Source organism: Tachyglossus aculeatus, chromosome 5 (genome assembly GCF_015852505.1).
Source record: "Tachyglossus aculeatus isolate mTacAcu1 chromosome 5, mTacAcu1.pri, whole genome shotgun sequence".
Classification (NCBI taxonomy): domain Eukaryota; kingdom Metazoa; phylum Chordata; class Mammalia; order Monotremata; family Tachyglossidae; genus Tachyglossus; species Tachyglossus aculeatus.
In genome coordinates, this window is record NC_052070.1 from 85,180,360 (window position 1) to 85,194,443 (window position 14,084).

The window sequence follows — 14,084 nt, forward strand, 5'->3', positions numbered from 1 at the left end:
CCAGAGCTAGGCCAGCTGGGAATTGAGCCCCCTGGCCTGGCCACGCTGGGCCGGGGTCAGCAGCTGGCTGGCGGGCGGCCTGGGTTTATCTGCCGCCTTCCTCCCCTCTAAACATTCCTCCCACTCAGAAAGGCTCCGCTCCCTGGAAACAATCCTGTCAGATTGTCTCCCGCTCTTCTTCCGGAATTATACATCCTCTGGACAGTGTTGTGTTTGCTTCTGCTGGAGTCCACCCTTTCATTCCCCAAACTCCTCTCCTTCTACCCCTTCTTTTTTTATTATTGGTATTAAAACACTTTCTATGTGCCAGGCTCCCCTTTCAGGGTCGCACCTGAAGAGTTTCCAGTACTCTACCAGTCTCGGCTATGGGAGGGAGAGTCGAGCAGAGGCCTGTCCATTCCATTCCTAGCTTGGGCAGTGGCTAGCGAGTGGAAGGCTATCTGCTACAAGTCAAAACTCACCCATGCTGGTCAGCAGCGACAAGGGAGAGAGTCGAGGGTGGAGAGTCGAGTTTACTATGCTGAAGGCGGCAATGGTAAACCACTTCCGAATTTTTACCAAGAAAACTCTACCAGAACGATTGCAGATGGAGAGCCAGTCATTCTGGGAGAGATGTGTCCGTGGTGTCACTATGGATCGGAAACAACTCGATGGCATAAGACAATAATAATAATAATAATGACATTTATTAAGCACTTACTATGTGCAAAGCACTGTTCTAAGTACTGGGGAGGTTACAAGGTGATCAGGTTGTACCACGGGGGCTCACAGTCTTAATCCTCGTTTTACAGATGAGGTAACTGAGGCCCAGAGAAGTTAAGTGACTTGCCCAAAGTCACACAGCTGACAAGTGGTGGAGTCGGGATTAGACCCCACAACCTCTGACTCCCAAGACCGTGCTCTTTCCACTAAGGCACGGTGCTTCTCGACAAGACATGCCAGGCACTGCACTAAACTCTGGGGTAGATACAAACTAATCAGGTTGGACTCAGTCCAAGTCCTATCTGGGGCTCACAGTATTAATCCCCATTTTACAGATGAGGGAACTGAGGCACAGAGAAATTAAGTGGCTTGCTCAAGGTCACACAGCAGACATGCCGGAGCTGGAATTAGCACCCAGATCCTCTGACTCTCGGGCTCGTGCTCTTTCCACTAGGCCACACTGCTTCCCTTCCTCCGCCCTCTTCCCCCTCAGCACATTTAGAAAAAAGGAAACTTTGTTGTCACATTCAGAGGAGTGGAGGGGAAGAGCCTGACTGGCAGAAATGGACTTACTGCACTGGATTTACTGTCATAACAACTGGGTTCTAATCCCAGCCCTATCAATTGCTTGCTGTGTGACATGACCTTGGGATAGTTACTTAACTTCTTTGTGCCTCAGTCTCCTCTTCTGTAAAAAGGGGATTAAGTGTCTGTTCTCCCTCCCCCTTTACAGAGTGACCCTATGTGGTCCAGGAACTGTGTCTAATCTAATTGCACCGTACCCTTTCCAATGCTTAGCACTTTGTAAGTACCAAAGACCACAGTTATTATTAGTCTTATTATTAGGGTGGTAGAGGAGAGCAGCCAAGAATCCTGAACCTTTTCTTAGTGCATCTTGGGAGAGTTGCCTGAAAAGCCAGATTCGAAGAGGCATTGCTCTTCTAATATCAACCTACTCACTTTACTTCCATCTTACCTATCTCACCGCTCTGCCGTCACCGACATCATCATCATCATCATCATCAATCGTATTTATTGAGCGCTTACTGTGTGCAGAGCACTGTACTAAGTGCTTGGGAAGTACAAGTTGGCAACATATAGAGACAGTCCCTACCCAACAGTGGGCTCACGGTCTAAAAGGGGGTGCCACTGTGCCTTCACCCACATCCTCCCTCTGACCTGGAATTCCCTCCCTCTTCATTTCTGACAGACCACCACTCTCTCCACCTTCAAAGCCTTCTTAAAATCACATCTTCTCCAAGAGGCCTTCCCCAACTAAGCCCTCATTTTTCTTTCTCCCTCTCCCCTTTGCATCACCTTTGCACCTCGATCTGAATCCTTTAAGCATTGCTATTCAGCCCCACAGCAATTATGTTTATATCCCTAATTTAGTTTAATGTGTCTTCACCTCTTAGGGGACAGAGAAAATGTCTACGAATTCTGTTGTACTGAACTCTCCCAAGCACTTACTACAACACACTGCACACAGTAAGAGCTCAATTAATATCATTTATTGCTTGATTGGTTGACCCAACCTCTGCTTCTCTAGATGATAACTGTAGTATTTGTTAAGCTCTTAATATGTGCTGGGCACTGTACTAAGTAATAATAATAATGGCATTTGTTAAGCGCTTACTATGTGCAAAGCACTATTCTAAGCGCTGGAGAGGATACAAGGTAATCAGATTGTCCCACGTGGGGCTCACAGTCTTCATCCCCATTTTACAGGTGAGGTAACTGAGGCACAGAGAAGTTAAGTGACTTGCTCAAAGTCACACAGCTGACAATGGGCGGAGTCGGAATTTGAACCCATGACCTCTGACTCCCAAGCCCGGGCTCACAAGATAATCACGTTGGACACAAGTTGGAAGGTGGGGAGAGTGATTGCCTGTCATATATGAAGGGGAGAGTGTTCAAGGCCAGAGGCAGGGCCTAGGAAAGAGGTTGGCAGCAAAATAGATGAGATTCATTCATTCAATCATATTTATTGAGCGCTTACTGTGTGCAGAGCACTGTACTAAGCGCTTGGGAAGGACAAGTTGGCAACAGATAGGGATGGTCCCTACACAACAGCAGGCTCACAGTCTAGAAGGGGGAGACAGACAACAAAGCATATTAAGAAAATAAAATAAATAGAATAAATATGTACAAGTAAAATAGTGTAATAAATATTCATTCATTCAATCGTATTTATTGAGCGCTTACTGTGCGCAGAGCACTGTACTAAGCGCTTGGGAAGTACAATTGAGGCTCAGTGAGCAGAATAGCAGTAGAGGAGTGAAGTTCACAGGCTGGGATGTAGTAAGAAAGAAAGCAGTGGGGTAAGGAAGGAGGGGGCAAGGTGACTGAGTGCTTTAAATTCAATTATAAGGAGTTTGGGATTCTTTTTATTGGGATTTTTTCATTTGTTTGTTTTTATTTTATCGTATTTGTTAAGCACTTACCATGTGCCAGGCACTGTTTTAATCCCAGGGTAGATCTTTTAGACTGTGAGCCCACTGTTGGGTAGGGACTGTCTCTGTATGTTGCCACTTTGTACTTCCCAAGCGCTTAGTACAGTGCTCTGCACACAGTAAGTGCTCAATAAATACGATTGATTGATTGATTGATTGATTGATTGATCCAAGCTAATCAGGTTGGACACAGTCCATGCCCCACATGGGGCTCACAGCCCTAATCCCCGTGCTAAACTGAGGCACAGAGAAATAGCGAGGAGAGAGCTGATTAAGTGCCGTAAAATTGACCATCGGAAGTTTCTGTTTGATGAGCACACTGGAGGTTTTTGAGGAGTGGGGAGAGAGTTCATTAGCTGCCCCTGAACCTTCTGTATTAACAGTAGCTCCGCCACTATGGAGTGGGACCGTTGGGTAGGGGACAGGGCTAAAGACGAGATGATCCAGTAAGAAGATTGCAAGACTTGAGTGGATTGAGGCTCCGCACATGGAGAGGTACAGGTTGGATTCCAGATTTCACAGCTCGGAGAGAACTGGACTTCTGAGCAGTTTGCCCTAAATATAGCCAACAGGAGCTTCATGCTCCATCAGAGTTCTGAGAAGGCGCATTAGGGTGTCCTGCTGATGGAAGTCTCACAGACAGTTCGTGTCCCATGACCACAGGCAGCCCCAGGGACACTGATCAGCCGTCTAACAATGGAGGGCTACGTGGGGATCAGGCAAAGGAGAAGCAATCAATACGTCCTAGTGGAAAGAGCGTGGGCCTGAGAGTCAGAGGCCCTGGGTTCTAATTCCGTCTCCGCCACTCATCTGCTGTGTGACCTTGGGCAAGTCACTTCACTTCTCTGTGCCTCGGTTACTTCATCTGTAAACTGGGGATCGAGACCGTGAGCTCCAGGTGGGACAGAGACTGCGTCCAACCCGATTTGCTTGCATCCATCCCACTGCTTAGTACATTGCCAGGCACACAGTAAGCGCTTAATACCATAATCGCAGCTCTACCAAATGCTTGCTGTGTGACCCTGGGAAAGCCACTTAACTTCTCTGGGCCTCAATTCTCCTGTTCTTCCTCCTGCTTTGACTGAGAACCCCAAAGCCCGAGAGCTCACCTCCTCCAGGAGGCCTTCCCAGACTGAGCCCCCTTCTTCCTCTCCCCCTCATCCCCCTCCCCATCCCTCCCGCCCTACCTCCTTCCCCTCCCCACAGCACCTGTGTATATGTATATGTTTGTACATATTTATTACTCTATTAATTTATTTTATTTGTACATATTTATTCTATCTATTTTATTTTGTTAATATGTTTTGTTTTGATCTCTGTCTTCCCCTTCTAGACTGCGAGCCCACTGTTGGGTAGGGACCGTATCTATATGTTCCCAACTTGTACTTCCCAAGCGCTTAGTACAGTGCTCTGCACACAGTAAGCGCTCAATAAATACGATTGAATGAATGAATGAATGAATGAATGAAGGACTGTGTCCAATCTAATTAATAATAATAATAATAATAATAATAATAATAATGACGGCATTTGTTAAGCACCTACTATGTACGAAGCACTGTTCTAAGCATTGGGGGGGTACAAGGTGATCAGATTGTCCCATGAGGGGCTCACAGTCTTAATCCCCATTTTACAGATGAGGTAACTGAGGCTCAGAGAAGTTAAGTGAGTTGCCGAAGGTCACAGAGCAGATATGTGGTGGAGCCAGGATTAGAACCCATGACCTGTGACTCCAAAGCCCAGGCTCTTTCCACTGAGCCTTGCTGCTTCTACCCCAGTGTTTAGAGCGGTGTTTGACACAGAATAAGTGCTTAACAAATACCATTTTAAAAAAATCACCCCCACTGAAAAAGCATCTCAAGTACAAGACCTGCTGAAAGTACGTCATCCTTCCCACTCCCACCAGACTCTAATAGCAAGTCTCATTTGAACAGTCGCCGGAAGAGACAGCAAGGGTGACCGCTCAAATGAGACTTTCAGTCTGAGGTCTTAGACAGTGAGCCCACCGTCTTCTAGACTGTGAGCCCACTGTTGGGTAGGGATTGTCTCTATATGTTGCCAACTTGTACTTCCCAAGCGCTTAGTACAGTGCTCTGCACACAGTGAGCGCTCAATAAATACGACTGATTGATTCTCTTCTTCTGAACAGCCAGGCCACGCCCCTCCCTACATCTACTAAAAGCCAGATTCTGCCTGCACACAGCACTGGCTTCCAGAAAGGTTATTCCTTTCAGAATCAGATGATGTGACATACTGGTTGAAACCGGCTGCCCTTTCCCAAAGTAAATTATCGTCCCTTGTTCTGGTATATTTTCCCACTCTTTTTGCATTCCTTTAAAACAAGAGACATTTTCTTTGCTGTTCACCCCCACAGCCCAACCACCGGGCCTCTCCTTTACAACCAATTTCCTGCTTGGCAGTCCAAGAGAAGTGGGGAAAGCTTTGCTGGAGGCACCTGTCATGTTCCTGATGAAAACAATGCGCACAAAAGAATGGACTTTATTGTTACCCGTCTCCCCTGCTGGCCTGGATTAAAGAGGCACAGGCCACTGGCTTCTCCATCAGCTCTCCTGCCTCTGGTAACTCAGAGGCTGTAGCATTCCGGCTGACAGGTTTCACTAACTGCTGCAGGCAGAGTCTAAAGCTTGAGCTGGGCTAAAACTTTTCACTTTCGTCTCCTAGAAGTGATTTAATCACCTTCCTCAATGATCAGAATGGTTTTAATATTAATAATAATAATAATAATGGTATTTTTAAGTGCTTACTATGTGCCAGGTACCGTACTAAACACTGGGGTGGATACAAGCAAATCAGGTTTGACGTAGTCCCTGTCCCCGTGGTCTCAATCCCCAGTTTACAGATGAGGTAACTGAGGCACAGAGAAGTGAAGTAACTTGCCCAAGGTCACACAGCAGACAAGAGGTGGAGTCAGGATTAAAATCCAGGCCCTTTGACTCCAGGCCCAGATTCTTTCCACAAGGCCACATCGCTTCTCACAGTACCTTGCCCACGTAGCTCCACAATGTTAGACGGCTAGAGAAGCAGCGTGGCTCAGTGGCAAACGAGCATGGGCTTTGGAGTCAGAGGTCATGGGTTCAAATCCTGACTCCGCCAATTGTCAGCTGTGGGACTTTGGGCAAGTCACTTCACTTCTCTGGGCCTCAGTTCCCTCATTTGTAAAATGGGGATGAAGACTGTGAGCCCCCCGTGGGACAACCTGATCACCTTGTAACCTCCCCAGCACTTAGAATGGTGCTTTGCACACAGTAAGCGCTTAATAAATGCCATTATTATTATCATTATTATCATTATTCACTTCCTGTATGAACTTGGGCAAGTCACCTAACTTCTCTGAGCCTCAGTTTCCTCATCTATAAAATGTGGACTAAATCCTACCCCACTCCTACTTAGACTGTGAGCCCCAGATGGGACAGGGACTGCGTCCGGCCCGATTATCTTGTATCTACCCCTGTGCTTAATACAGTACTTGATACATAGCATGTGCTTGATAATTACATCGTTGTTATTATCTCATCACAAATGCCAGGGTCCTGCAGCCTTGCCATCTGCCAAGGTATGAAGACAATGACAATCAGCTCAGCCGTGATGGTCCGGGACAGACTCTAATATCCTCAACTCCCAGCCTACTTGCACAGAAAAAGAATACACTCCTTGGCTTAGAACCCTCCACCCGGCCAGCATCACCAACAAAGGTAGCCATGGCAACCTCGTTGTGGCTCTATCAACACAGTCCTGCCCTTCTGGCTAAGGAAATCTTCCCTAATCAATCATATTTGCTCAGCCCTTGCTCTGTACTAAACTCTTGGGCAAGAACAATATAACAGAGTTGATATGAGAAGCAGCGTGGCTCAGTGGAAATCAATCAATCAATCAATCGTATTTATTGAGCGCTTACTGTGTGCAGAGCACTGTATAAGCACTTGGGAAGTACAAGTTGGCAACATATAGAGACAGTCCCTACCCAAAGATCCCGGGCTTTGGAGTCAGAGGCCATGGGTTCAAATCCCTGCTCTGCCAATTATCAGCTGTGTGACTTTGGGCAAGTCACTTCACTTCTCTGTGCCTCAGCTCATCTGTAAAATGGGGATTAAGACTGTGAGCCCCCCATGGGGCAACCTGATCACCTTGTAACCGCCCCAGCGCTTAGAACAGTGCTTTGCACATAGTAAGCACTTAATAAATGCTATTATTATTATTATTATCATGTTCCCTGCCCAAAGCAAACTTACAATCCAGAAATCCCTAAGGTCCAGTCTCCATGGCTAAAGCAAAGCAGAGTGGGGTAGCTATCTCAAAGTAATTTCGGGGGAAGCAGGGTTTTATTTTCTTGGAGACTGCCGAGATCGTCCTAATAATGATAACAATAATAACTGTAACATTTGTTAAGCTCTTACTATGTATGTGCCAAGCACTGTACTAAGGGCTGAGGTAGATACAAGAAAATCAGGTCCCACACGGGGCTCAGTCTAAATAGGTGGGAGAACAGGTATTGAAACTTCATTTTACAGATGAGGAAACTGAGGCACAGAAAAGTGAAGTGATTTGTCCAAGGTCACACAGCAGACGGGTGGCGGAGCTGGAATTAGAACAATAAAAATTATAATTGTGGTATTTGTTAAGCATTTGCTATGTGCCAGGCACTGTACTAAATGCTGGGGTGGATACAAGCAAATCGGGTTGGAACGCAGTCCCTGTCTCGCACGGGGCTCATAGTCTCAATCCCCATTTTACAGGTGAGGTAACTGAGGCCTAGAGACGTAAAGTGACTTCCCCAAGGTCACCCAGCAGAAAAGTGGCAGAATGGGAATTAGAACCCATGACCTTCTGACTCCCAGGGTTCTTTCTGATTCCCAGGCCATGCTATTTCCTCTTGGGGCTTTATTTATTTTACTTGTTCTATTTATTTTATTTTGTTAATATGTTTGGTGTTGTTCTCTGTCTCCCCCTTCTAGACTGTGAGCCCACTGTTGGGTTGGGACTGTCTCTATATGTTGCCAACTTGTACTTCCCAAGCGCTTAGTACAGTGCTCTGCACACAGTAAGCGCTCAATAAATACGATTGATTGATTGATTAATGTAACAGGAGCTGGTGAGGGGATGAATCTTGGACCATTAGTTCCAGAAAGGGTAGCCATACAGCAGTGACACTCAGGAGGCCTAGCTAAGGTGGGGGGCCAGGCACATGTGACGTGATCTCATGAGGAACGGAGAAGCCTAGAGACCCTTCATTTCCCTCTGAGTTGTGGAGTTCGGGTTCTCTAAGAGAGAACCTAGACTGAAGCTTTCCGACCTGAAATCCCAATTTAGGCCCCAAATTCCGAGCAACCCGGAGCCAAGGAGCCCACGGCCCAGATGCTGGAGTTTGTCACCAGGCCTGCTTGCTCCACGGTTCTCCCCGAAATCCAGGAGAGGCACCATTTGATTTCCCCAGGTGCCGCCTCCTCCAACCTGCTAACACCGCCTGCGGTTTAAACCGACCGCGAGGGAGTCCTCTGATCCGCCATCCCCGTCCCTAATCAGTTCTTCACGGCAGCTATTCTGCTGCCACGGGCCCCTCTCATTGCTTCATCTCCTCTAACAGAAAATTTCGGTTTGATCTCCGGTTGGATGGGCCCAGTGACATTTGAATCTCTCTTTGTAGACGGTTCAGGTTTTTTTTTTTCTGTTAAGAGATGTCGGGGCAGTCTGAAGGTTTCATTCCTGTACGTGTTATTACCGCCCAAGCCTGTTAGGAGCCTTCGTCTCAGAAGAAGGAAAGACCTGTCGCCTGCCAGTTTGTCTTCCCCTCTGGACTGGTCTGGCCCCGCTGGGCCCCCCAGCTAAAAGCCACCTAATACATCCTAGCCATCATTCACGGAGCCAGAATGTGGTTCAGCCTCCTCTTTCCGATAAAATCCACCAGATGAGACCACCATATCCAAAAACCCTCCTATAGCCCTGCTGAACCTAATAATACTAACAGCAATCTTATTAAGTGATGCAGAGCGCTGTACTGAGTGCTGGGAAAGAATACAAAGGTGGAATTAGATACCGTCCCTGGCCCTCGGGGTTCACGATCTAATAAAAAGGGGGAGATGGGGCTGGCTTCAGACACATTCATTCATTCAGTCGTATTTATTGAGCGCTTACTGTGTGCAGAGCACTGTACTAAGCGCTTGGGAAGTACAAGTTGGCAACATATAGAGACGGTCCCTAACTAACAATGGGCTCACAGTCTAGAAGACTAATTTACTCCTCAGAACACTCCTGCAAGGAAGGGTTCAGGTGAGCCCGCTGTTGGGGAGGGACCGTCTCTAGATGTTGCCAACTTGTCCTTCCCGAGCGCTTAGTACAGTGCTTTGCACACAGTACTAAATACGATGGAATGAATGAATTTATTACTCTATTTTACTTGTACATATTTATTCTATTTATTTTATTGTGCTAATATGTTTAGTTTTCTTGTCCGTCAACCCCTTCTAGACTGTGAGTCCGCTGTTGGGTAGGGACCGTCTCTATATGTTGCCAACTTGTACTTCCCGAGTGCTTAGTACAGTGCTCTGCACACAGTAAGCGCTCAATAAATACGATTGAATGAATGAATGTGTCTGAAGCCACATTGAATGAATGAATGAACTGAATGAATGATTGAATGAATGAATGAACTGGAGAAACTGAGGCAGGGGGAGGTTAAATGACTTGCCCCAGGCCACACAGATAAGGAGAGATGATGTAAAAACACTGACAACATAAAGACAGAAAGAAAGCTCAGCAGGGAGCTGTGGCTAGAGAAGCAGAATTTCAGGCTCCTCGTGGCCCAGGGTCCACAGTCCCAAACCCAGCCATGGCGACCACCACAGGAGCTGCTGCCCCAGCCTTCTTGGAGTACTCTGGAGGTGATGCCAAGCTGTGGATGTTTTTCTCTGCCCCGTAGCAGTGGTTCAAAGCAGGCCAGGATGGAGTTTTTCCGGAGACGAGGAGGAGGTGGTAATAATAATAACAATGATGGTATTTGTTAAGCGCTTACTATGGGCTGGGCAATCTATTAAGCGCCGGGGTGGATGTAATAAAATCAAGCTGGATACAGTTCCCGTTCCATGTGGGGCTCACCATCTCAATCCCCTTTTTCAAGATTCTTTCATTCAATCATACTTACTGAGCGCTTACTGTGTGCAGAGCACTGTACTAAACGCTTGGGAAGGACAAGTTGGCAACATATAGAGATGGTCCCTACCCAACAACGGGCTTACAGTCTAGAAGGGGGGGGGGGGACAGAGAACAAAACAAAACATGTGGACAGGTGTCAAGTCGTCAGAACAAAGGACGAGATATGAGGGTTCCTGATGAGGGGACTGAGGCCCACAGAAGTGAAGTGACCTGCCCAAGTTCACAGAGCAGACAAGTGGTGGAGTCAAGAGTGACTGTAAACTCAGTGAGGGAAGGGAATGTGTCTACCGACTCTGTTGTATTGTATTCTCCCAGGCGCTTAGTACCGTGCTCTGCACATGGTGGTAAGTGTTCAATAAATACCAGTGATTGATTGGAGAGAGAAAAGGGAAGCTTGATGAGAGAAAGTAGTAGCATGGCCTAGTGGTAAAGTAAGAAGGAACTGGGTTCTAATCCCACCACTGCCATGTGTCTAATGTGTGACCTTGGGTAAGTCACTTCACTTCTATGTGCCTCAGTTCCCTCATCTGCAATATGGGGATTAAGACCGTGAGCCCCATGCGAGACAGGGACCGTGTCCAACCTGATTAGCTTGCTTCTACTCCGGTACTTAGTACAGTGTCTGGCACATAGTAAGCGCTTAACAAATACCATTTAAAAAAAGGTTGGAGATTCGCAATGATCAGTATGGAAAAAGAGTCTTGCCAACATGCTTTTCATCTTTGTTTTCTATTGTCCTTTCAGCTAGTTCACTCCTGGAGGGCCCCAAAGCCACAAACTTTGCCAGAGAGAGAGGGGGCTGGCAAAAAAGGTGGCCTGACAGACCAGAGACCACACCTCTGGTCTCTGAAGGAAGGCCCCCCGACCTGTAGAAACCCGCAGGACCGCCTCCTCTCCCTCCGCCCCCATGAATGGAGAGAGCCTGGGAATCCCTGGGTAACTCCACTTTCCCTGCAACCCCCAGATAATAATAATAATAATGGTATTTGTTAAGCGCTTACTCTGTGCCACGCACTGTCCTAAGCGCTAGGGTAGATACAAGGTAATCAGGTTGTCCCATGTGGGGCTCACAGTCTTAATCTCCATTTTACAGATGAGATAACTGAGGAACAGAGAAGTTAAGTGACTTGTCCAAAGTCACACACTGATAAGTGGCCGAGTCGGGATTAGAACCCATGATCTCTGACTCCCAAGCCCCGAGATCTTGGCACTAAGCCATGCTGCTTCTCTGCTTCAGATCAGAGGGGCCGGTGTGGGCCACCCCCACCCTTGGGACAGTAACTCTGATCTCAATGCTGAGAGGAAAGCAGGGCCATGTGGCAAGGACAACTGAAGCAGTATGGCCTAGTGGAAAGAGCACAGGCCTGGGAGCCAGAGAACCCCTGCCTTGCCACCTTGGACAATCAATCAATCAATCAATCAATCGTATTTATTGAGCGTTTACTGTGTGCAGAGCACTGTACTAAGCGCTTGGGAAGTACAAGTTGGCAACATATAGAGACAGTCCCTACCCAACAGTGGGCTCACAGTCTAGAAAGTGGGCTCACAAGTCACTTAACTTCTCTGTGCCTCTTTTCCCTCATCTGGAAAATGGAGCCGGGGGGGTGGGGATATCTGTTCTCCCTCCTACTTTAGACTGAGTTCCAAGTGAGACAGGAACTGTTACCTGATTTGATGATTCATTCATTCAATCATATTTATTGAGCACTTACTCTGTGCAGAGCACTGTATTAATCTTGAATCTACTCCCAGCATTTGACACCTGATCAATCAGGGGTATTTCTAGACTGTGAGCCCACTGTTGGGTATGGTCCGTCTCTATATGTTGCCAACTTGTACTTCCCAAATGCTTAGTACAGTGCTCTGCACCACAGTAAGCGCTCAATAAATACAATTGAATGAATGAATTTATGGAGCGCTTATTTTATGCACAGCACTGTACTAAGCTCTTGGGGGAGTACAATGGTAGACACATTTCCTGCCCACAACAAGTTTACAGTCTAGAGGACGAGCTCACAGTCTAGAAAATGAGCTAGTAAGCGCTTTAACAAATACCACCATTATTATTAAGACCTCTAGTGCCAAGGAACATCTCCCAGATGATTGCCCCTTCACTCTGTGGCTCCTTGCTTGCCTTCAGGGGACAAAGATCCAGGTAGGTTCAAGTCAATCCCAGCCTTTATGGAGCTTTGTCCCAACTGCAACCACGGAATTCAACTGGGATGGTCATCCTTTGCCTACTGAGAACCCTTAGAATGCAAAGTCGGGGGTGAAAGGCCAGTGGGACGAAGTGGGTGAGGGAAGGGTGGCTGTCTTTCTTTCATTATTGCCATTTTCTCTTTGGTTTTAGATAATAATAATAATGATGGCATTTATTAAGCGCTTACTATGTGCAAGGCACTGTTCTAAGCGCTGGGGAGGTTACAAGGTGATCAGGTTGTCCCACGGGGGGGCTCATGGTCTTAATCCCCATTTTACAGATGAGGGAACTGCGGCCCAGAGAAGTTGAGTGACTTGCCCAAAGTCCCACAGCTGACAATTGGCAGAGTCGGTATTTGAACCCATGACCTCTGACTCCAAAGCCTGGGCTCTTTTCCACTGAGCCACGCTGCTTCTCGATACTCAATATGGCAGAAACGCAAGCCCTTTCGGGTCAGCTATTCCCTCCGGCCAGTTAATAAAGCACCAACACCTTGCTACGGACTTACTTTTCTGGCCAGCACAGTGGAGAGCACTCAATAAAGGTACCGGAGTAATATGCTCCTCGCTGGGGCTCACAGCGTGGCTCAGTGGAAAGAGCTCGGGCTTGGGAGTCAGAGGTCATGGGTTCTAATCCCAGCTCTGCCACTTGTCAGCTGTGTAACTTTGGGCAAGTCACTTAACTTCTCTGTGCCTCAGTTCCCTCATATGTAAAATGGTGATTAAGACTGTGTGCCCCACATGGGACAACCTTGATTACCTTGTATCCCCCCAATGCTTAGAACAGTGCTTGGCACATAGTAAGCACTTAACAAACACCAACATTATCATTATTATTATTATTTGGACTCTCCTGACCAAACTACAGAGAGAGTTCACGTCCCAGTGGGTCAAGATAATAATGATGGTATTTGTTAAGTGCTTACTACGTGCCAAGCCGTGTTCCAAGCACTGAATGGTGGTGGCTTTGTGAAAGGTTCTCTCTCACTCTGAAACAAGATAATGGGAATTGCAGTGAGTAGAGAATAGCATGAAGAATATTTAGTGCCACAGTAGGGAACCCAGATTGCCACCATCCAACAGGGCAGGGAATCGTGACTGCCACTTAAAAATAAAAATAATAATAATAATGGCATTTATAAAGCGCTTACTATGTGCAAAGCACTGTTCTAAGCGCTGGGGAGGTTACAAGGTGATCAGGTTGTCCCACGGGGGGCTCACAGTCTTAATCCCCATTTTACAGATGAGGTAACTGAGGCACAGAGAAGTTAAGTGACTTGCCTAAAGTCACACAGCTGACAGTTGGCGGAGCTGGAATTTGAACCCATGACCCCTGACTCCAAAGCCCGGGCTCTTTCCACGGAGTCACGCTGCTTCTCCTGACTTCTCTTGTACTCTCCTAAACACTTAGTACAGTGTTCTGCACAGGGCAAGCACTGTGGTCTAGTAAAAAGAGCACAGGCCTGGCAGTCAGAGGACCTGAGTTCTAATCCCTGAATCTGCCACTAACCTTGGTCAGATCACTTTACTTCTCTGTGCCTCAGTTCCTTCATCTGCAAAATG

The 14,084-nt window shown here is 47.1% G+C and overlaps 1 non-coding gene across 1 annotated transcript; it reads left to right on the forward strand.

The window, feature by feature from the left end:
* Positions 1-313: 313 nt before the first annotated feature.
* Positions 314-451, forward strand: LOC119929045. Its single transcript, XR_005451189.1, has one exon. It is a non-coding gene; the product is annotated as a small nucleolar RNA SNORA7 (small nucleolar RNA).
* Positions 452-14,084: the final 13,633 nt, after the last annotated feature.